Source organism: Lithobates pipiens, unplaced genomic scaffold (assembly GCF_037356315.1).
Source record: "Lithobates pipiens isolate NorthernLeopardFrog02 unplaced genomic scaffold, aLitPip1_a1.2 Scaffold_13, whole genome shotgun sequence".
Taxonomy (NCBI): domain Eukaryota; kingdom Metazoa; phylum Chordata; class Amphibia; order Anura; family Ranidae; genus Lithobates; species Lithobates pipiens.
The window spans coordinates 544,006,767-544,031,723 of NW_027507718.1; the positions used below are offsets into that span (position 1 = coordinate 544,006,767).

Here is a 24,957-nt window from a genome sequence, read left to right on the forward strand (position 1 = left end):
TCCCGAGGTGTCCTGGAAGGATGCTGCACCTCCCGAGGTGTCCTCCTAGAGGGATGCTGCACCTCCAGAGGTGTCCTCCTGGAAGGATGCTGCACCTCCCGAGTTGTCCTCCTGGAAGGATGCTGCACCTCCCGAGGTGTCCTCCTGGAAGGATGCTGCACCTCCCGAGGTGTCCTCCTAGAGGGATGCTGCACCTCCCGAGGTGTCATGGAAGGATGCTGCACCTCCCGAGGTGTCCTCCTAGAGGGATGCTGCACCTCCCGAGGTGTCCTGGAAGGATGCTGCACCTCCCGAGGTGTCCTCCTAGAGGAATGCTGCACCTCCCGAGGTGTCCTCCTGGAAGGATGCTGCACCTCCCGAGGTGTCCTCCTGGCGCCTGACCATGAACTCGGTGTTGCCTCTATATAAAAGTACTTATGCTGATCGCAACTGCCCTGGCAACCTTGACAAAATATGGTCGGGATGCCTGGGGCACAGAACTGATGTACAATCACTAAAATCTTACTTCATTTACTTAAATTTACTTAAAAATTTAAATCAAATTGAATGAAATTTTACTTAAAATGTATTTAATTTGGACTTGCCCCCAAATAGTGCTCCACTGATATGCTCTATTGATTGTCTAATCACTGTTTGAACTGAGTGAACTTAGTAGAGTATGTGAGGTCCCTCCTTTGTTCCCGGTCCTCCTCCCCCCCTTTTTCTCCCCCCCCCCCTTTTTCTCCTCCCCCTCTTTTTCTCCTCCTCCCCCCCCTCTTTTTCTCCTCCCCCCCTCTTTTTCTCCTCCCCCCCTCTTTTTCTCCTCCCCCCTCCCCTCTTTTTCTCCTCCTCCCCTCTTTTTCTCCTCCCCTCCCCTCTTTTTCTCCTCCTCCCCCCCTCCCCTCTTTTTCTCCTTCTCCTCCCCCCTCTTTTTCTCCTTCTCCTCCCCCCTCTTTTTCTCCTTCTCCCCCCCCCCTCTTTTTCTCCTTCTCCCCCCCCCCCTCTTTTTCTCCTTCTCCTCCCCCCCCTCTTTTTCTCCTTCTCCTCCCCATGACCTGCTGTCCTCTTATAACAAACTGTGAAACATGATTATTATTTTTTTTTTTTTCAAAATTTACTAACTATATGTACTATATATAAACTATGAAACATGGGGGGTTTTTTTCTTCTAAATTTTCCATTTTTTTCTTTGTTTAGAAAAAAAAAAAAAAAAATTTAAATCCCGGCTGTGATTAAATACCACCAAAAGAAAGCTCCATTTGTGTCAAAATAAATTATAAAAATTGAATTTGGGTACAGTGTTGTATGACGGCGTAATTGTTATTCAAAGTGCATCAGCGCTGAAAGCTGAAAATTGGTCTGGGCAGGAGGGGGAGTTTAAGTGCCCCCCCGGTAAGCAAGAGGTTAATCAGAGAAGCAACCAAGAGGCCCATGGTGACTCTGGAGGAACTGCAGAGATCCACAGCTCAGGGGGGAGAATCTGTCCACAGGGCAACTATTAGTCGTCTCTCCACAAATCTGCCCTTTATGGAAGAGTGACAAGAAGAAAGACATTGGAGAAAGAAAGTCATAAGAAGTCCTGTTTGCAGTTTGTGAGAAGCCATGTGGAGGACACAGCAAACATGTGGAAGAAGGTGCTCTGGTCAGATGAGACCAACATTTTACTTTTTGGCCTAAAAGCAAAACGCTATGTGTGGGGGGAAAACTAACACTGCCCATCCCCCTGAACACACCATCCCCACTGTGAAACATGGTGGTGGCAGCATCATGTTGTGGGGATGCTTTTCTCCAGCAGGGACAGGGAAGCTGGTCAGAGTTGATGGGAAGATGGATGCACCCTCTAGATGTGCAAAGCTGGTAGAGACACCCACCAAAAAGTCTTGCAGATGTAATTGCAGAGAAAGAGGGTTCTACAAAGTATTGACTCCGGGGGGCGCCATAAAAATGCCCCCCCACACTTTTCACATATTTATTTGTAAAAAAAAAAAAAATGTTGAAAACCATTTATCATTTTCCTTCCACTTCACAATTATGTGCCACTTTGTGTTGGTCTATCACATAAAATCCCAATAAAATACATTTACGTTTTTTGGTTGTAACATGAGAAAATGTCGAGGGGTATGAATACATTTTCAAAGGACTTTATCTAAGACTGGCCATCAGTGTTCATTTTTTTTATTACTAAAATTGCATTTTTGTTTTAGTCCCATTTTAGTCTTCTGCAATTGTTTTAGTCAACTAAATCTCCAGTACATTTCAGTAATTGCAATTTAGTTGTAGTCATAGTCTTTTGACTAAAATGGCATTTTAGTTTTAGTCGTATTTTAGTCATCTCAGTTGTTTTAGTTTTAGTCGTATTTTAGTCATCTCAGTTGTTTTAGTCGTATTTTAGTCATCTCAGTTGTTTTAGTTTTAGTCGTATTTTAGTCATCTCAATTGTTTTAGTTGACTAAAATAGTATTCATTTAGTCGACTAAAATGTTTTCGTCATTTTAGTCGACTAAATTAACGCCGCTGGCCATACACTAGAGCTGCGCGATTCTGGGAAAAAATGAGAATCACGATTCTTTTGCTTAGAATGAAGATCACGATTCTCTCACGATTCTCAAAAACTGAGAATAAATAAGAAAAAAATAAGGCCCACTACAGGGCCATGCTGAGAGTTGTAGTCTTTCCATAACACAGAATCAGCCATGATGGGAGTTACACTGCTCAGGACTATACACTAAGCGCTAGAGGGCCCGACTAAGGGTTGTCGTCCCCCCACAAAATGATTGTGCTGGGAGCTGCAGTCCTCCAGCATGACTGATTTTGGCTTATCAGGGACTACAACCCCCCAGCATGATTCTTGTTTATGGGGGACTACAACCCTTAGCATGCCCCTATGTGGGGGAGGGGGGACATATAGCACTGAGGACTGCAACTCCCCAGCATGACTTATTCTCTATGGGGGGGCTACAATTCCCAGCAGGGACCTGTGTATAGTAGTGAGGACTCCTCATTATTATACACAGGTCCCTGCTGGGAATTGTAGTCCCCCACAGAGAATAAGTCATGGTGGGGAGTTGCAGTCCTCAGTGTTATATGTCCCCCCCACATAGGGGCATGCTAAGGGTTGTAGTCCCCCCCATAAACCAGAATCATGCTGGGGGGTTATAGTCCCCCATAAGCCAAAATCAGTCATGCTGGGAGTTATAGTCCTCAGTACACCACCTCTTATAGGGTTTTATGGCAGTCAGTCTTCAGGTAGTTTATATTGCCCCATATAAGGACATACAGTAATGCTGGGGGTTGCAGTGCCCCATAATATAGAATCAGCCATGCTGGGGGTTGTAGTCCTCTGTACACCAGCCTCATTATTTAACAACTCACCCTATAGGGCCATACTGTAGCCCACTCCAGTCCTCAGTACTCTGTCACCACCCCCCTAGAATCATCCATGCTGGGAGTTGTAGACCAACATCGCAGTGCGCACGCCGCTCTCACTGCTGTTTCCCGGCCACCCATGCCCAGGCAGCAGCGCGCCGCATCACGAGCTCCGATGACTGACGTCAGTTCCGATATCCGCCATTTGCGTTCCACGCTGGTTACGTGGAACCGGCAGCGCTAAATCGAAAATCGCAGGTCATCCAGACTTTAGATCGCATGGGGGGGTGAATCGAGATCGCGATCTTTTCACGATTAATCGCGCACCTCTACAATACACGATTCTTTTTTTTTTCTGTTCAACCAGCAGGTTAAAAAAAGAAAAAGGAAAAAAATTTGATTGGGAATCCCTCCTGCTGAGGTATTGTATTCTGTCAGTAGGGAGCTTTCCCCCCGCCATCAGAACACATTGATCAGCGTTGTTGGCTATAGCTGGCAGCACTGATCCATCAGGGAAAACCTGACCGGCTGCTTTGTACAGAAGTCAACCAATAGATTAACTTCTGTTCAACCAGCTAGCCCATATGAAATTCATCCAGTTTCTCCTTTACACTTGTAAGCTAATTTATTTTTTATTATTATTTTTTTTTTTAAGTTCAACTTTCAGAACAAATTATGCACTAAAATACTGTGCACATGTCATTTACTGAAAGTGGTTGTAACCCCTTCCATATACCCAGTGCAGTGACTGGCCTCAGGTAATTTAAAGCGGGAGTCCACCGGGACTCCGCGTTTTTTTTTTTTTTTTTTTTAAAAGCCAGCAGCTACAAATACTGCAGCTGCTGACTTTTAAAATAGTGACACTTACCTGTCCAGCGCGCCCGCGATGTCGGCACCCGAAGCCGATCTCTCGATCGTCTCTCGGGTGCTGCCGCCACCATCTTGGGTATGGGAATCAGGAAGTGGAGCCTTTCGGCTTCATTTCCCGGTTCCCTACTGCGCATGCGCGAGTCGCGCTGCGCAATAAGGACGGTCCCCGCTGCCTCTGGGATCTGTGTGTTTCCCAGCAGGCAGCGGGGGACTTTCGGAAAGGGGCGTAATCTACGCCCCTTTCCGCAGAGAGCTATCCCGGAAGTGGGTGCAGATACCTGTACTGTACAGGTACCTGCACCCCCCCTCCCCCCTGAAAGGTGCCAATTGTGGCGCCGGAGGGGGGGGGGGGGGGTTTCCGATGAGCGGAAGGTCCACTTTAGGGTGGACCTCCGCTTTAAAGAGATGAAGACAAATCCTCCTACGTAAGTTGTACCTGTCTATCTGCAGTCATCTATTCTCTACAGCCATTCAAAGTGCAGCATTTATACAGCTTGTCTGAGCTTTTAGAATGCAGGGGGCGGGGAGCTGAAATGACACACCGCAGAGCTCAGTGAGGACTGTGCTGAGAGCTGATTGGAGGGAAGGGACACGTGACTTTCACGGAGCCAGAAATTTTTTTTAAAAATGATTTCCCGTGTTTTCTTAATTTTTTTTTCTCCTCCCCCCCCCCCCTTTTTTTTTTATTCTTTTTTTATTTCATTTTTTTTTTTTTTTCTCTTCGAAATTCATAGAGGAAGTAGCGATGTCTTGGGAGCACACAGAGAATATTGTACTACTGCTAATAGATTAAAGGTGATTAGTCTCAAAGAGACCAATAAATTATTGTTTGCAAACAACCAATTTATGAAAGCAAAATAACAATCTCTTTATATAGTCAGGAAGTCATCCAATTATTTCTGAGCAAAATAATTACCGGCGCTGTGCTCTCCTTCTAATATTATTACATCTTCCTCTGAGAACCATCACACAGCATGTTCTTCAGGGAATCACAGATCTCATTTAAAGAAACGCGTTTACGGAAACAACAACTTACAACCCAAACAATGTACACTTTTAATAAATTAAAAACGTCACTGTGTCAAATTCTAAATTTCTATTCTTAGTCATGTTTCAAACAACCCAAGCAGACGTATTAGGAGGGCTGTATTATAGCTGGGACACTGAAGACGCTATGAGAAAAGCAGCGGTGCCGATCAGCAATAGCCAAGAAAACCTTAATCCAGGGCATGAAAACACAGACCGACTAACCCGCTGATTAGATGCTGGCCCAGTGCCCAGCAGTTTATTTAAACACTTCTAACTGAGGCAGGTGTGCACCCCAGAGACCTGAGCTGCACTGCTGAGTAACAAATTTCAGATGGCGAAGGCCCAAGGCTGATTTCTACGCTTTTAAAGTACAACCATGTAGGGCCTCTTCTTCCACAATGAGAGAAGCTCTCCTCCATTTCAAATTGAACACCTTCCTATGACTGCTGGGTACCCTCTCATTCCACATCCATGCAAAGCACAGCTACCAATCACTATTTGGCCAGCAGATGCCTCCTGCTACACATAGCCAACATATAGGACTGCCAGGTGCACCCCCTTATTCCACTGCTAGCATCCATTATTTAACCAGGTGCCCCCTTTATTCTACAACAAGCCTGAACCATGACTAGGACCTCATATATGGCAGCCATATGCACCCCTCATTAAAAGGTTAGTTGACACCACTGTGTACTGTAGCTTACTGCTAAGATACCATTCCTTTATATAATATGTCCGTGTCACCCCTGCCCCTCTTTACCCTCTCCACGGGAGTGTCCTTCTCTGCCCCATTTACCCCTTCCATAGGCGTGTCCTTCTCTGCCCCCCTTTACCCACTGTGCCCTCTTTAGCCCTCCTTTACATCACCTTCCCCACAGTAGTGTCCTCCTCTGCCCCCCTTTTACCCCCTCACACAGTCATGTCCATCTTTACCTCCAACAAGAGTGTCGTCCTCTGCCCCCTTTTACCCCTCCTCAAGCAGTGTCCTCCCTTGCCCCCCTTACTTCCCCACACACACAACAGTGTCCTCTGCCTCCCATTACCCCCCACAGCAGTGTCCTGCTCTGCCCCTTTAACCCCCTCCCCCCCACAGGAGTGTCCCCCTTTACCACCCACCACAGCAGTGTCCTATGCCCCCCTTTAACACCCCAAGCAGTGTCCTCCCCTGCCCTCCCTTTACCACCCCAAGCAGTGTCCTCCTCTGCCCCCTTTACCCCCACAGCAGTGTCTTATGCCCCCATTAACCACCCAAAGCAGTGTCCTCCTCTGCCCCCCTTAACCCCCTCCCCCCACAGCAGTCTTCTCTTCTGCTCCCCTTTTACCATCCCCCACTGCAGTGTCCTCCTTTACCCCCTCACACAGTGGTGTCCGTCTTTGCCCGCTTTACCTCCAACAACTATGTCGTCCTCTGCCCCCTTTTACCCCTCCTCAAGCAGTGTCATCCTCTGCCCCCCTTTACTCCCCCCCACACACACACACAACTATGTCCTCCTCTGCCTCCCTCTACCCCCCCACAGCAGTTTTCTTACTTTGCCCCCCATTATCCCCCCAGCAGTGTCCTCCCCTGCCCCCCTTTACTCCCCCACACTAGTGTCTTCCTCTGCCCCCCCCCCTTTACTCCCACAGCAGTATCCTCCTCTGTCCCTCTTTACCACCTACCATAGCAATGTTCTCTTTACCCCCCCCCCCCCTCCACAGTAATGTTCTCCTCTGCCCCCTTTACCCCCTCACACAGTGGTGTTCATCTCTGCCCCCTTTTACCCCTCAAGCAGTGTCCTCCTTTAGCTCCTCACACACACACACAACAGTGTCCTCCTCTGCCCCCCTTTACCCCCACAGCAGTGTCCCATGTTCCCCTTTACCGCTGTAAGCCGTGTCCTCTGTCCCCCTTAACCCCCCCACAGGAGTGTCCCCCTTTACCACCCTCCACAGCAGTGTCCCCCTTTACCACCCTCCACATCAGTGTTATCTTCTGCGCCCCTTTACCTTCCCCCACAGCAGTTTCCTCCTTTGCCCCCCTTTACCCCCTCATACAGTGGTATCCATCTTTACCCCCCTTTACCTCTTACAACAGTGTCGTCCTCTGCCCCTTTTATCCCCTTCACAAGCAGTGTCATCCTATGCCCCTTTACCCCCCCCCCCCCACACACACAACAATATCTTCCTCTACCCCCCCCCCCACAGCAGTGTCCTTCTTTGCCCCCCATTACCCCTCACAGTAGTGTCCTCCCCTGCCCCCCTTTACCACCCCAAGCAGCTTCCTCCTCTGCCCCCCTTTACCACCCACCACAGCAGTGTCGGCGGCAGAGGGTGAGGAGAAAAAGCCGGCTCCTTAGTCCAGGTGGGACAGTGACTCGGTCCAAATTTCCACTACGGTCCACCATTTAGTGATGCTTGCTCTGTCATACAAAGGCCCACATGTATGTGTTCTCCAAGATCTTAGTTCTAGAAGCCAAGTAATGCAGAACCTACTTTTTCTTCAGTTATAATTCTCCATTTGCTGCGGAGCTAGAAGAGCTCACTTTGCCTTCTTTATCAGCTGATCCCCGGCAAAGCAATGGAGGCTGTACCTGGACCTCCCTGTCAGGAAGACACTGGACCGGCCCTGTGACTTGTGGGTACTGGCTTCTGTTGTGGAGCTCTCCAGACACTGTGAGACAAACTTTTGAGGGAAATTGAGATTTGAAAATGTAGAAGTTGAATGGCTTCGCTCCCATTGAGACATTTTCTAAGTGTAGCAAGGTCTCGGATCACCTTTGGTCTAATGAGAAACTCCAGAATTAGGGACAGCTGACATCCTTCTGCATAGAGTGGGTTACAAGGCATGGTGGGTGTAATGCAAGATCATGGGAGCAGACACTTCTTGAATGCAAAGAGATTTATTTTTTGAACAGAGCTGTAGGGGAGAGGGTTTAGGGCCAGGACACCCTTTAGTAGTTGCAATGTTAATTAGCAGACTTCGAGACTTCTATGGATGGACAGCCAGGCAGGACACCACATCTGCATGTGTAGGACTGCTGTCTCCTATGGCAACAGTCTTATAATAGTTTCTAACACAAATTGTAACAAACTTTTGTAAGTCCTCTACAATCACTTCTTGTAGATCTTCACTCCACTGAGCTCCCAGTCTCTCTCATTAGACTTGTTGATCCACTTCCACTGGATCTCCCGAGCTCTTCCAACCTTCTCATTGAGTATCTTACTCAAGTGTCACCCCACTGGCCTGCTCGGTCCCCGGCTTGGCACACAAGTCTGCTCTGCAAGCATCACCTCCGCTGGCTGGGTCCCTGGCTTGACACCTGCTGAAGTTTCCCAATTCTTCACCGTCCCCGGGTGGTGAAAATACTGCTCTGGTACTTGCTTCAGCTACTCACTGTGGTCCCTGGTAAAAAGGTGGTTGGTCCTTTACTAATGACAGCTTCCCCTCTACCTCCGACCACGACAGGCTCTTTGGCCAGCAGAACCGCCACTTATGGCTGGACTGCAAGCCACAGTCCCAACCCTACGCTGCTCTCTTGCTTCTGGATAGGCCCTCAAACAGCATAGCAGCCAGATGTCCCCGGGATAGGCCTCAGACTCCGGCCTAGCAACCCGGGGCGGCACAACACACGTCCACCCAGACAGCTGTCCATGTGGCACAGAACCCCAATCACCTGACCCCACCCAAAAAAATAGGCTCTCCCAACAGGCCAAGGGACTCAAGAAAATCCCTGCCCATTGACTGAGATACCCCAACTATTTATCTGTCCTTGCAATGCCCTTGTCTTATCTAATGTCACCAGATACCCGGCCAAATGGTGACTGAAGAGAGAAGTGCAACAATTCCTGAATTAGAGTGGAATCAATTGATCTCCTATCAATTGGCCAAGGCAACTATACCTGGCAGGTAAATTTATGAGCAACCCTGCCTAACCATCAGGGTGCTACATTAGCTATAAAATGAAAGACAGAAGCTGACTTTTTGCCTTTAGGTACTGGCACTTGTTGAAGAACCGTTTGTCAAATAAAAGGTCCACAGTTGGTGGATGTGGTCTTCAGATGTACTCCTACGCTGGATTTGGGGTAACTAAGCATTTTCTTTTGGCTATCACCTCCTACAACAGATAACCTTGGTCAACTTGTTTCAGTCGGCGGCTGCAGCCAATCACAGGGTACCTGGGCCAATCACAGCACCCTGTACCATGTCATTAGCTGTAGCCCATCACAGCATGTCAACAGTAAGCAACTGTGATGAATAAAAAACATTCATCACAGCTAAAACATTTGCACAGTGACCTATCAGCGATCACATGATGCACCAGCGCCTGGGTACCTGGTTCCGTGATCCGCTGTGTCCAGGTCATGAGATGCCGCAGCTGTGTGAGCCAGCTCACATGTGCATCATGACATAGCAGCAAGTCATGGTGCCTGCAGCTGCCGCCAGCTTGCACTAGGTTTACTGAGCGGGTTGGCAAGTGGTTAAACTAACATTGTTCAAAACAAAAAACATTTTTTTTCAGGTTTCAATCTATAGATGCCATAGAAAATAAAATCATTTTTGCAGGAGGGCGTGTCCTGGCTGCTGCTGAAGATGGCCGCTCGGCTGTGATTCTCCTCTGACACTCGGCTCTCTATGGCGGCTCCCAGCACTTCAGCCACTCGCAACCTCCCCACAAGGGACCTTATCTCACAGGGACATAACCGGGTTATAATATCTCTGAGACATGGAGGAATCCTCTCACCAACCCTTCTCAGCCCCCACCAGCAGATTGGGGTAAGAGAGCTGCAGATTTCCCTGCACATTTCCCTCACAAACATCCTTCTGCAAAAAAGCACCATTGGGCTGACCCCTCAGGCACACAAGCAGTACTTCAGGCAGAACACACAACATCTCTAGCAGCCTTCCCTGCCTCTGAGAACACCAACACTTCTCTCCCTCCAAATAGGTTTTCAAAATGAGCTGCGTCCCTCACTATCCCAGCTCACAAACAGAATTGATTGCACTGAGTGCCTAGAAAACTAGATTACTGAAGTAGTCAAAGTGCATGATGAGATGGTCGATGCACACGAGGAACAAGCTGAACAGGTATGCAAACTCCCAACTAAAGGTGGCAGACCTCGAAGACCGCTCGCGACGCAATAACATTAAAATAAGGGGGATCCCTGAAGCAGTCAAACCAAGTGACTTGATCCCATACCTGCAACAACTTTTCTAAAGCTAATTCTTGACCTGACCCCCAGAGACCTCCTCGTGGATAGGGCACACAGGATCCCAAAACCTGTCCACCAACCAGACACAGTTCCTAGGAATTCGTGACCATCACAGCAACTTTAAGAGGCTGCAATATCATCTACCGCTGGGGCTTTCCCACAAAGCTCCTAGTCACCTACCAAAACCAACAAATCACTATAACCACACCAAAAGATGGATACAGGAAGTTGCAAAATTGGGGCCTCTCCCCACCTCCTTCGCCCAACCTGCCGCAGAACAACGCAACTTAGAAATCCTGAATTTGTCAGTAACTCCACTGAAACAAAAATGCAGCAAACAGCGGTTAGTTCTGTCTGCCACTTTGTCTATTACCTCGGGGAATCGGCTGGCTCACATTAGGCATGTTACATGAGAGTTTGGGAAGTAGTGAGTATTCTTTCTAGACGTTCTTACTAGACTTACAGTCGTGTTTAATTCACACACCCCTAGCATGAAGTGTGCTACACACACAGCTTTGCATAACCATAACTGTTATCTCTATATTCCATGCAAGTTAATTGTGTGTTTTTGCCTTTCTCTGTCATCACATACTACTGTTGTGTTTTCTCAGTGAAAGTAGCACAAGTAGAGGTATCATCTGTCCCTCCCTACTCCTACATACCTAGAAGCATCTTGAGACTGCTGTGGTGATCCTTCTCCACTTCCACATTTCATTGCCAGTAGCTCACAACCATGTCAATACGAATTCCTACCATTAATGCAAAAGGCCTTAATTCTCCCTTTAAATGATCCAGATTATGGCGAGAAGCCTTATCCCAGAGAACGGACATTCTGTGTGTGCAAGAGACACACTTGCTACTATGCACAGTAAAGCTCCCACGTTTTCATCGGTTATACCCTCACACCTTCCATGCACATGCAGCTAAAAAAGTGCAGGGGTTAATGATTGCCATTTGGAATTCCATCTCTTTCCAACTCCAACACCTTGATGTCGACCCATCTGGCAGATAAATCATCCTAGATGGCATCTTTGACAATACACCATTGGTGGTTTTCAATATCTATGCACCCAATACCCTTCACAAAAAAATTGTTAAACAAACTTTGAGCAAATTGTCCCATTATCCAAAAGAACGAATAATGCTATGTGAGGATTTTAATGATGTAGCTGACCAAACAATTGACTCCTCTGTTCACAGAGGAATCAAGCCGACGGCCCTCTCTTCCCTCATGTGTATGGAAGACTTATTCGACCCCTGGCTCTGTCTTCATGAAGTGGAGAGGGATTACACATTTTATTCAGCAGCCCAAAAATCTTACTCTAGGATTGATCTCTTCCTGACACACAAAACCACCCTGCAATCCATTCCGCATTCTTACAGGCCGATATCACTGATAAACACGGACATCAAACTCTTGGCCAGAGTCCTAGCCACGTGATTTGCAAAAGTGCTATCAGGACTGATGCACCTTGATCAGTTGGGCTTCATTCCTGCTCAGTCAACAGAATGAATGTTAGACGGCTATTTCTAAACATACAGCTGCCGGTAGATAACCCTGGCAATAGGGCAGTGTTCTCACTTGATGCTGCCAAAGCTTTTGACATCGTCAAGTGGAGATATCAATTGGCGGTCCTGTGCAAATTTAAAGTTGGGAAATCCATTCTTGCCTGTATTCAATTGCTATACATGGCTCCCAATGCACACATTTGCATTAATGGGGGGTGATATCCGAGGCTCTTTCATTGCACAGGGGGACTAGGCAGGGATGTCCACTATCCCCCTTGCTCTTCGCCCTGTCACTGGAAACTCTGGCGGCCATGGTGAGGGCATCCCCTGAGGTGGTGGGCTTCCATAGAGGGGAGAGGGTAGACAAACTCTCCCTCTATTCTGATGATACCCTGATATACCTTAGAGATACTGTGGGATCCCTTGCAGCTGTCATGCAACTTATTGAATTATTTGGGCGGTATTTAGGCTTTGCCATTAACTGGCATGTCTTTGCTATTGCCATTGGATCCATTACCTGGTCCTCGCCCTCAAATAGCTTCACAGGTGGACCTTAAACCCATCCTGCAAAAAATTGAAGCAAAAGTGCACCAGTTGGTGTAGATTGCCCCTTTCTGTTACGGGTAGGACCAACCTCATTAAAATGGTCTGGGCCCCCCAGTTGCTGTATGTTGTTCTACACAATGCCCCTGTATGGATTCCAAAATATTGGTTTGAATGCATAGACTCATAGTACAGGGAACTGCTGTGGAAATATGGTGTAGCAGGGATTAAACTGACTACCTTACAATTTCCCAAAGACCAGGGAGGAATGGCGGTACCTCACTCGCTCACATACTTTAAGGCCGCCCAGTTGCAATATGTGACCGGCTGGGACTTCCCTATGGTGACGAATCCCTGAGAACCTTACTGGTACAATCCTTAGTGGAGTTATCGGCCTTGTCTCAGCTGGAAATGGGCCTGCCAGAAATACCTTCACACTGTCCCACGGTACAGAGTAGGACATCTAGATTACAGGTAGAAGATTCTACATTCCTGCAGGATAGTTTCTCCACCTCTGATAAGAAAGGGATTATATCCAGGATATATGCCCTGTTGTTGCATATTCACGCCCCAGATCTGCTACCCTGTAGAGTAAAATGGGAGATGAATGCGGGCCCCTTGGATGAAGATACATGGGAACAGATCTTGGTAAATGGCCCCCTGGTGTCAGTGTCAGCAGTACACAAATGGTCTCCCCTATTCATCCTTCACCGGGCATACCGTACACCGGTTCAACAACATAAGTGGGGCAGACGCGATTCTCCCATATGCCCGAAGTGCCAAACACATCAAGGTACCCTAATCCATATGCTATGGCGATGCCCCAAACTGGTCAGATATTGGCAAGATGTGGTCCAAAGGATAAATAACATATATCAGGTTCAACTTGACTTCAACCCAGTTACGTGTCTGTTGGGTGGACTGACGGAGGAGCTCTGCCATCTGTCCACTCATACAGCGCTCCTCAGGCTGCTGTACTTGGCTAGGAATCTGATAGCGAGATACTAGCTGTCTCTACATACGCCTACCTGTAGGCAATGGATACAACAAGTAAATCATATTCTCATACGAGAAAAAAATGCATACCTTCATAGAAATGCCCCTCAGAAATTTCAAAACATATGGCAAGAATGGTTGGGTGCACCAAGAGTAGCTCCCTCTCAGCTCATACTTACCAGGTTACTTCAAACTTGAGGAGGCCCTGTATGGCTGTACAGAATGTGGAGAAGACAATGGGCAGACTAATGCCGCGTACACACGAGCGGACTTTTCAACATCAAAGGTCCGACGGAACAATTCCGGCAGACCATTCGATCGTGTGTGGGCTGCAACGGACTTTTGATTCACAAAAGTCTGACAGACTTTAGAAATGGAACATGCTTCAAATTTTTCCGCCAGAACTCTGCCGGACCCAGAAATCCGCTCGTGTGTGTGCTAGTCTGACGGACTAAAACCGACGCTAGGGCAGCTATTGGCTACTGGCTATGAACTTCTTTATTCTAGTCCAGTCGTACGTCATCACGTTCCAATCCATCGGACTTTGGTGTGATTGTGTGTGGCCAAGACCGTTCATTCGGAAAGTCCGTCAGAACTCTGTCAGAACTCCGTCGAAAGTCTGCCGGACTTAAGTCCTGTCGTGTGTACGCGGCATAAGGATGTACAGTGGTGTGAAAAAGTGTTTGCCCCCTTCCTCATTTCCTGTTCCTTTGCATGTTTGTCACACTTAAAGCGGGAGTCCACCGGGACTCCGCGTTTTTTTTTTTTTTTTTTTTAAAAGCCAGCAGCTACAAATACTGCAGCTGCTGACTTTTAAATAGTGACACTTACCTGTCCAGCGCGCCCGCGATGTCGGCACCCGAAGCCGATCGCTCGCTCGGCTGCCGGGTCCCGCCGCCATCTTGGGTATGGGAATCAGGAAATGGAGCCTTTCGGCTTCATTTCCCGGTTCCCTACTGCGCATGCGCGAGCCGCGCGGCGCAATCCGGACGGTCCCCGCTGCCTCTGGGAGCTGTGTGTTTCCCAGCAGGCAGCGGGGCACTTGCTGAAGGGGGCGGGCGCTTGCGGAACGGGGGCGTAACGTACGCCCGTTCCGCAGAGAGCTAGCCCGGAAGTGGGTGCAGTTACCTGGATTATCCAGGTAACTGCACCCCCCTCCCCCCTGAAAGGTGCCGATTGTGGCGCCGGAGGGGGGGGGGATTCCGATGAGCGGAGGTCCATTTTAGGGTGGACCTCCGCTTTAAGTGTTTCGGAACATCAAACCAATTTAAACAATAGTCAAGGACAACACAAGTAAACACAAAATGCAATTTGTAAATGAAGGTGTTTATTATTAAAGGTGAAAAAAAATCCAAACCATCATGGCCCTGTGTGAAAAAGTGATTGCCCCCTAAACCTAATAACTGGTTGGGCCACCCTTAGCAGCAACAACTGCAACCAAGTGTTTGCGATAACGTGCAATGAGGCTTTTACAGCGTCCTGGAGGAATTTTGGCCCACTCATCTTTGCAGAATTGTCCTAATTCAGTTACATTAGAGGGTTTTCGAGCATGAACGGCCTTTTTAAGGTCATACCACAACATCTCAATAGGATTCAGGTCAGGACTTTGGCTAGGCCACTCCAAAGTCTTCATTTTGTTTTTCTTCAGCCATTCGGTGGTGGACTTGCTGGTGTGTTTAGGATCATTGTCCTGCTGCAGAACCCAAGTTGGTTTCAGCTTGAGTACACGAACAGATGGTCGGACATTCTCCTTCAGGATCTCTTGGTAGACAGCAGAATTCATAGTTCCTTTTATCGCGGCAAGTCTTCCAGGTCCTGAAGCAGCAAAACAGCCCCAGACCATCACACTACCACCACCATATTTTACTGTTGGTATAATGTTCTTTTTATGAAATGCAGTGTTCCTTCTACGCCAGATATACTTGGACACACACCTTCCAAAGAGTTCCACTTTTGTCTCATCGGTCCACAGAATGTTGTCCCAAAAGTCTTGGGGATCATCAAGATGTGTTGTGGAGAAATTGAGACGAGCTTTGATGTTCTTTTTGCTCAGCAGTGGTTTTCTCCTTGGAACTCTGCCATGCAGGCCATTTTTGCCCAGTCTTTTCCTGATGGTGGAGGCATGAACGCTGACCTTAACTGAGGCAAGTGAGGCCTGCAGTTCCTTGGACGTTGTTGTGGGGTCTTTTGTGACCTCTTGGATGAGTCGTCGCTGCGCTCTTGGGGTAATTTTGGGCGGCCGGCCACTCCTGGGAAGGTTCACCACTGTTCCATGTCTTCGCCATTTGTGGATAATGGCTCTCACTGTGGTTCGCTGGATTCCCAAAGCTTTGGAAATGGCTTTATAACCCTTTCCAGACTGATAGATCTCAATTACTTTCTTTCTCAATTGTTCCTGAATTTCTTTGGGTCTCGGCATGATGTGTAGCTTTTAAGGATCTTCTGGTGGACCTTACTGTGTCAAGCAGCTCCTATTTAAGTGATGCCTTGATTGTGAACAGGTGTGGCAATAATCAGGCCTGGGTGTGGCTAGAGAAATTGAACTCAGGTGTGGACAACCACAGTTATAGTATGTTTTAACAAGGGGGGCAATCACTTTTTCACACAGGGCCATGATGGTTTGGATTTTTTCACCTTTAATAATAAACACCTTAATTTACAAATTGCATTTTGTGTTTACTTGTGTTGTCCTTGACTATTGTTTAAATTGGTTTGATGTTCCGAAACACTTAAGTGTGACAAACATACAAAGGAACAGGAAATGAGGAAGGGGGCAAACACTTTTTCACACCACTGTATACCTTATAGGGATGGGATATGTGCACTGCAAGAGTTTTGGCTTGGAGAAAAAACCTTTTTTTTTTTTTTTCATTTTTTCTTTAAACGTTATGTGTTCTGTTTATGGGAGATTTAAACTCTAAGGCTCGGTTCACACAGGGGGGCGATGTGAGGCGACACGACTTGCCGCGCCGCGACCTGCCACGACCTCAGCGGCGACTTGCAAATGACTTCTGTATAGAAGTCAATGCAAGTCGCCCGAGGTCGCCCAAAAGTAGTACAGGAACCTTTTTTCTAAGTCGGAGCGACTCGAGTCGCTCCTCTTAGAACGGTTCCGTAGTACAGAACGGGGGCGACTTGTCAGGTCGCGGCACGGCAAGTCGTGTCGCCCCCTGTGTGAACGGAGCCTTATTGTACTTACCACTGTTTAGAAAGTGTTGATTTCCTGCAAACAAGTTCATTCTTTATGTAGAGTAAAACGTACCTCTGGATATCTAATATTTGCTTACGCAGTCTATACTTGAATGTATGCAATCTATATTTTCATGTACTATAAAACTTTTTCTGATTGAAATAACTAGAAGTAGAAACCTACTTTAACTGCAATGCGGGTTCTGTAACAAATGACTCGCTATTGTGAAATACACATAACTCCTACATAAGGGGCGTTTTCATCAAACTTGAGGCCATTGAGAAGCGAGCGCGAACCGAGACAGTAAACACATACATAGACCAAATTCGTAAATTAGAACAATCCAACAAATTATCACCCAACAACCCAGACACAAGTAGTCTGCGCAACCTTAGGGTAGAATTACATTCTTTTCTACAGGCTTGTTGGAATTGAACATGAATTAATGTTATATATCTAAAGTTTCTACACATCTGTTTGTACAACCAAGCTCAGTCAGATTGAAGGTATAGAGGAATGTGGCACCAAACAGAATCTGCAGAGCAAAAGCAATTCTCTTCAGCCCACCTGGTGTGCACGGAGCTTCAAATAGATTGATGACAATGATGGCTCCGGTCTGTCTGTGAGGACAAAAGATGGGCCTAATAAGGGGGAAGGGCGTCGGAAATCGAATCACAAGAGATGACCCCAGTCGGAGCAGTTGCAATTCATGGACAAACACTGCCCCCCAGAGGCCAATTATGGCAGGACGGTCAGAGATATTTAGCCTGGGGGAGGAGACGCCCCAGAGACACTGATTCGTCCACAGACAAAGGGGGGTGGGCAATGGGATGTGGTGTGGCTGAGGTGTGTTTATCAAAAAGGGAATGATTGAAGAGAGCTTCCTCTCTTTCCACCATGAGGACAGCCACGAGGATCTGCTAAGTATTGCTTATATTGTATTCTGATTGTATGCTATGTACTCTTGTAATTTCTATTGATACCTTATGCAAGCTTTCTTATTTCCTTGGGAAATAAATGAGATTTGACTGATTTTAGACCATGTGTTTGGTTTCATAGCTAATGGTTGTAGTATTGTGATATTGTCACGACCGTCCTGGCGTTCCGATCGCTCATGGGAGATCTGCCCGCAGAGGCCCGTCGTTGAGAACCCGTCGTTTCCCTTTAGCGCGTGTTAACGCGAACGGACGCCAGCGGGTGCGCGCTGGCACGATCGGGCGCACGCGGGTGCGCGATGTGGCGAACGAGCGCACGCGGGTGCGCGGGGTCACGAACGGGCGCACGGCCACCCGCGGGGGCACGCAGACTTGTCGTGCGACCGCTTTGGCGCCCTAAAGGTTTCTTAAGGACTCTGTCTCCGTTTCCCTCTTGCTGTCCAGTCTACAGCGTGTTCGGAGATTCTGTTACCAGTTACCTGTTGCCTTGATTCCTGTGACCCAGCTTGTTCTTGATCACGTTCGTTTTCTGCCTGCCACCGACTACCTGCCTGTCTGACCACGTCTCGGCCTCTACCCTTGTACTGTTGTTGCCCGCCTGCTGCCGACCCTGCCTGTACCCGACTCTGCTGTTACCCACCGATCCGTCCGGATCTGCCTGTGCCTGCTGCCTCCGCTGTCGGCCTCCTGCTGTTCCTGCCTTGATCTGCCAGTGCCTGCTGTCTCCGCTGACGGCCGTCTGCCTTGCCAGTCCACCTGCCTGTGCCTGCTGTCTCCTGCCGACTGCTGTCTGTGTTGCTGTTGGTTATCTGGACCTGCCTTCACTAGCCAGGCACTTGTGCCCCCTGAACTTTTGAATCTCTGTTACCACCTCCAGGGGTTCTCGAGCCAGGGTCTACGAGAGGCCGCTCCCTGCATTCCGGGCTCGCCTACCAGGTACGTGACAGATATTAACAATAGCATGTGCTCAGAGTGTTAATAGACTAACTAATATATAGGGACTAGACAAATTAATACAGAGCTGATAATAATAGTTTGTATTTATCAGTTACTTCAAGGCTACATTTGATTATCATATTAAACGGTTAAAAGTAAAATGGTATGCCATCTATTAAAAAGTCCTAGCCACGAGCATATCCTTGTTTATTCCCAAGCCAGTACACAAAGACCAGGTAGGCTTTGTTCCACGTCAGTAGGCCTCTGATGGCACCAGAAGAGTCATAAATCTCATACAATGGGCAGAACAACATAAAACGCTAATCTTATCGCTAGATGCAGAGATGGCATTTGACAAAGTACATTGGTCCTACATCAGAGCAGTACTACAAAAATGTAGATTCTCAGGAAATGTATATTCAGCCCTCCTAGCACTATTCTCCTCCCCCACAGCTAAAGTCTAAACTTTAGGACTAACGTCCGATCAGTTTGAAATCTCCAATGGCACTCGTCAGGAATACTCCCTCTCCCCACTAATATTTGCCCTCGTAATGGAACCTCTTTCTGAAGCCATTAGAATGCACCCTCGAATCTCTGGCATACAAATCGGAGATGTTGCACACAAAATAGGACTGTATGCAGACGATGTTATTGTAGCCATGACTAATCCCCTTCAATCCCTACCAGTGCTATATGACCTCCTAATGCTATTCGGTCATATATCTCTTTATAAAGTCAACTGTACTAAGTCCTCCATGATCCATAGGTTTAGACCAACACACAAAAAACTGTCTCATACGCGTCACCTTTTCCCTGGGTCCCATCCTCCACCTTTTACTACTTAGGAACACAAATAACAACCCCTTCCAGCAACATCCTTCGACTAAACTATGAAACCCTACTCAGCAAACTACAGAATCTCTGCTCTTCACTACGCTCAACAAGGGCCTCCTGGGCTGGGAAAATGGCACTAGTAAACATGTTCTTAATGCCTCATGTGCTGTACTTCCTCCGCACACTCCCGTGTCCATACTAACCACTCAATTGTCCTCGCTAATAAGGGTCATCAATACCTTCATATGGGACAGCAAAAATCCTAGAATAAAGCATTCCACTATTTGGTATCTGGTATCCCCTATATGCTATCTGGTACTCCCAAAACAGCTACATCCAAAGCTGGTTTGGGAGTACCAGATATTAAGCAATACTACAAAGCCATCCTCCTAACCCAAGCTAAACACTGGTGTTCCCTATCTGAACACCCCACATGGGTTCAAATCGAAGAAACTTCTTCGGGCCACTCTCCTAGTTCCCTTCTTACCGCTCTCTGGCTACACAATAAACCGTATTTTCTTAATACTTTAAGTGGCACGATCAAAAAATGGAACTCATGCTGCCATCTTGCCAAAGGACCGTCAGCACGAGTTTTGAAGTTCTTTCCTCTCTCCTTTCCTTTCTCCTCCCTGGAACATGTATGCGCAGACCTATTCACTTCAACATGGTCAGCAGCTGGAACTTCCATTCCAGAACCTCCACTCGCAATATCTGATTCCCAACAGTGAATTCTACAAATTCCAACGGATACGCCTCTCACCGCCGATATCCTACTTTAAAAAACAAAAACAAAAAAACTCATAACCTGATAAAGGGAATTCACACATCTACAAGCTGCTGAACTTTGCACAAAACCACACTAAACTACCCTCAGTGACCAAATGGGAAAATACCCTCAACTTTTCAGCAGATGTTACAGAATGGCACTATCCAGCAAAAGCACTACTTAAAAAACTCTAGATGCCTTAATCACTGGGAAACTACACAGAAAATCCTACACCACTGGTATCAGACACCGGTAAAACTTACCCGATTCTCTTCCCCACACTCTGCCACCTGCTGGAGAAGATGTGGGGAGATAGGATCCACCATCCACATCTGGTGGACTTGTCCAATAATTGTCGCTTTTTTGGAATAAGGTACAATCCCTCACTGGGAAAATTCCTGGAACCTGCAATATGCTTACCCCTCAACAAGCGCTATTTGGACTAGACCTAGACATGTGGCCGTACCCATACCATTCCATCCTTACGCATATTTTCATTGCAGCTAAGCTCTTGATAGCATGTAACTGGAACGGCAACCTCCCTCCTTCCAGTCAACAGCTACACTCAATCAGCACTTCCATCTGAAACAACATGTATGCAAAAGCACATCTTTCAGTACCTAAACTACTGGAAATTTGGGCCCCATGGACCAATCACTTTGCAAATATCAACAGCCCCTAAGCCCCTGTACACACGGTCGGACATTCTGACAACCAAATCCGTTGGATTTTGTCCAACGGATTTTGTCCAAAACTGTTGCATACACACGGTCGGACAAAGTTGTCGGACAATCCGATCGTTCAGAACGTGATGACGTTATTTCATTACGGCGGGACTACGTTCAGGCTAGTAGCCAATAGCTATGGTCTAGGAATTTGATCTGAGAATGCGTGGCACTTTGTCCGATCGGAGTTCTCTACACACGATCGGACAAAGTCCGATCGGATCATGTTGTCGGAAAATGTTATAGCCCAGCTCTAAAACTTTGTTGGTCGGATATTCCGACGGAAACAGTCGGATGGAGCCCACACACGGTCGGATTATCCGACAACACGGTCCGATCGGACATTTTCCGTCGGAATGTCCGACCGTGTGTACAAGGGCTTAGAGTATTTCATTAGATTCTCTGATGTAAAAATTTTACTCTATGAAAGTACAAGTTACATTTTTATTTTTTGCTGCCTTCAAATGAATTGTCACCCCACTAAGCTCCTGGACATTTCCCTAATACCTAGACCTGATGCGTTACTGCATAGTTGTTATAAGTTCATAATAGTCACCTATGGCACTGAACCACATGTTCCGTAAGACTCAAAACTGTCATTCTAACTGCCATATTATCTTTGTACTCTGAAAACCTGTGAAAATTTTTTTTTTCCAACACAATGTTGCCAAAACAAAATCAGCCCTTCACCCCAAAAATGTATGTTTCATCAGTTCCAGTTTCAGTCTTTTGTTTACCGGCTTCTACAAGCGTCTGATCACACCGATCTCGGTGTGATCAGATGCTTTGAAGGCCAGAGGAGAGATCTGGGGTCTAATTGACCCCAGATGAATCAGTAAAGAGCAGTGGGAACAGTTTGGGGGTGGCCAGTTCCTGTTCCAACATGACTGCGCACCAGTGAACAAAACAAGGTCCATAAAGACATGTTCCGCCTACCCCAACTAAGTCGGGGCATGAACAAGTCGGGGCAAGCGCGGGATCTGGGAAAGGTAGGGGTTTTAGGGTGGAGGAGTCATAAAGTTGAGATACACTTAGAGTTAGGGTTAAAGTTAGGGTTAGGGGGTTAGGGTTACGGTGGTTAGGGGGTTAGGCTTAGGGGGGGTTAGGGTGTTAGGGTTAGGGGGGGTTAGGGTTAGGGTTCTGTTAAGCTGTCTGTCTTTCAACCAGGAATAATCAGGTGAAAGCGCAAACACAGTCCCCCACTACCACAAATTATACAGGCGAGTTTCCTGCATTTGAGGAAATTGCAGGGGTCAGTACAGCCGGAGTGCAATGGCCGAGCCTCGCCCTGGGAGAACCACCTTCGTGATCATGGTGTCTCCCCTGCCAGGTAAGTGGAGGACTTGACTGTCCTGCACAGATCCTGACCTCAACCCGATAGAACACCTTTGGGATGAATTAGAGCGGAGACTACAAGCTAGGTCTTCTCCTCCCACAATCAGTGCCTGACCTCACAAATGCGCTTCTAGAAGAATGGTCAAACATTCCCATAGACACACTCCTAAACCTTGTGGACCGCCTTCCCAGAAGAGTTGAAGCTGTTATAGCTGCAAAGGGTGGGCCAACTCAATATTGAACCCTACGGACTAAGACTGGGATGCCATTAAAGTTCATATGCGTGTGAAGGCAGGCGTCCCAATACTTTTGGCAATATAGTGTATATGTGAGAAGTGTCAATAAATTGATCCCCAGGCCAGTTGTAAGTAATGACAATGTTATCACAAAAAGTCCACGAGCAATGTAGAGGTGTGATAGCTGAATTGGTTGCAGTGGGAATTCCCCTTTGTATAATAACGAGACAATCTCCTTTGGGAATTGTAACTGCTTAATGATCTGTTTGCCAATAAAAAAAGAAGAAATTATCAGATGTTACAGATCTGCCATCTGCTCCCCTTAATAATGAGTCCTGGATGGTTCTCCTTTTATTATAAAGCTACAGAATTTTCAGCAACTGTGTATAATGCCAAGCACTTAGTCCATTTACCAAGCAAACACAACAAAGGAGCACCTATGCAGAGATGTATAGCAAGGAACCATCAAAGAACAGGTATAACAGAGAGCAACAAAAAGGAAAGAAAGAGATTGTATAGATGATGTAGTGGGATTTATAGGGGAACTCCGGCCCAAATAATAGATGTATCAATCTCGAAAATGTAAAATGTTTAATTCTTACACCATCCTGAGCCTAACCCCCAAAGTCACTTATTGGACAATTACAGACCAACTAATAACAAGCTGCAGAGGGAGAAAACACTGAGACTGATCACACAAGACCCAATGTGTGTGTGTGTGTGGGGGGGGGGGGGGGTTTAACCACTCCAGTACCGTTCGTCGGGGCAGGGGGGGGGGGTTGAAATGGTTAAACTGAGAGGATGCAACAGCTACAGTCATCATCCAGGTTTTTTTTTTATAAAAACGATCCACCGGGCCCCCCCCCCCCACCCCTCGCACCACCTTTCCAGGCTCTTCTGTCCCACCGGGGAGCCAAGAACTGAAGTTGGCTCTCCATAGAGATGACTGAAGACTGGAATGCCCCCCCCCGATCATCTCTATGGTCTAAGACAGTGTTTCTCGACTCCAGTTCTCAAGGGGCCTCAACGGGTCGTGTTTCCAGGCTCTCCATTATTTTGCACAGGTGATTTGATCAATTTCACTGCCTTAGTAATTACCACATCCCTTTCATCCGAGGGGAATCCTGAAAACATGACATCGCTAAGTTAGTACAGCAATCTCTGTATTTTTATAAATTTTTTTGTTCAGCCCACTGAGTTGAACGAAAAAAAAAAAGAAAAATGTATGTGTGTACCAGGCTTAAGTGACAGTAGGCACCTTGTACCGAGCTATCTGCCTATGACAAGGGAGCCTGGCATGCATAATATATTTACAGTCCTGTCTAAAAATCTGCAAAACAGCGTTTAGGTCTTTTTAAATATTTTTTTCTTTTAATTAAAAAAAATAAAAATAAATACAGTATATTTTTAATTAAAAGAAAACAAATACAGTTTATTTTTAATAAAAATAAATACAGTATATTTTTAATGAAAAGAAAACAAATACAGTTTATTTTTAATTAAAAGAAAAAAAAACACAGTATATTTTTAATGAAAAGAAAACAAATACAGTTTATTTTTTATAAAAATAAAAATAAATACAGTATATTTTTAATTAAAAGAAAACAAATACAGTTTATTTTTAATTAAAAGAAAAAAAAAAGTTTATTTTTAATTAAAATTAAAAAAAATACAGTATTTTTTTAAGTATATACTGTACATCTCTTCTGTCTGTTGTTCTTGGTGTGGAATATTTTGTTCCCTAACCATATAATAGCTGGTCGTTTACATTTACCACCGAATATACAGTGTCTTGAAAAAGTATTCACAACCCTTGAAATGTTCAACATTTTGTCATGTTACAACCAAAAAGGTAAATGTATTTTATTGGGATTTGATGTGATAGACCAACACAAAGTGACACATAATTGTGAATTGTAAGGAAAATGATAAATGGTTTTCAAAATTTGTTACAAAATAACAGTGTGGGGGGCATTTGTATAGCGCCCCCCAGAGTCAATACTTTGTAGAGCCCCCTTTCTCTGCAATCACAGCTGCAAGTCTCTTTGGGGATGTCTCTACCAGCTTTGCACATATAGAGAGGGACATTGTTGCCCATTCTTCTTCTTTGCAGAATATCTCAAGCTCTGTCAGATTGGATGGAGAACGTCTGTGAACAGCAATTTTCAAGTCTTGCCACAGATTCTCAATTGGATTTAGGTCTGGACTTTGACTGGACCATTCTAACACATGAATATGCTTTGATGTAAACCATTCCATTGTAGCTCTGGCTGGATGTTTTCGGGTCGTTGTCCTGCTGGAAGGTGAACCTCCGCCCCAGTATCAAGTCTTTTGCAGACTCTAATAGGTTTTCTTCTAAGATTGTCCTGTATTTGGCTCCATCCATCTTCCCATCAACTCTGACCAGCTTCCCTGTCCCTGCTGAAGAAAAGCATCCCCACAACATGATGCTACCACCACCATGTTTCACGGTGGGGATGGTGTGTTCAGGGTGATGTGCAGTGTTAGTTTTCCACAA

At 46.4% G+C, this 24,957-nt stretch overlaps 1 non-coding gene across 1 annotated transcript; it reads right to left on the reverse strand.

The window, feature by feature from the left end:
* Positions 1-22,042: 22,042 nt before the first annotated feature.
* Positions 22,043-22,206, reverse strand: LOC143979931 (U1 spliceosomal RNA). The gene has a single exon (XR_013274142.1). It is a non-coding gene; the product is annotated as a U1 spliceosomal RNA (small nuclear RNA).
* Positions 22,207-24,957: the final 2,751 nt, after the last annotated feature.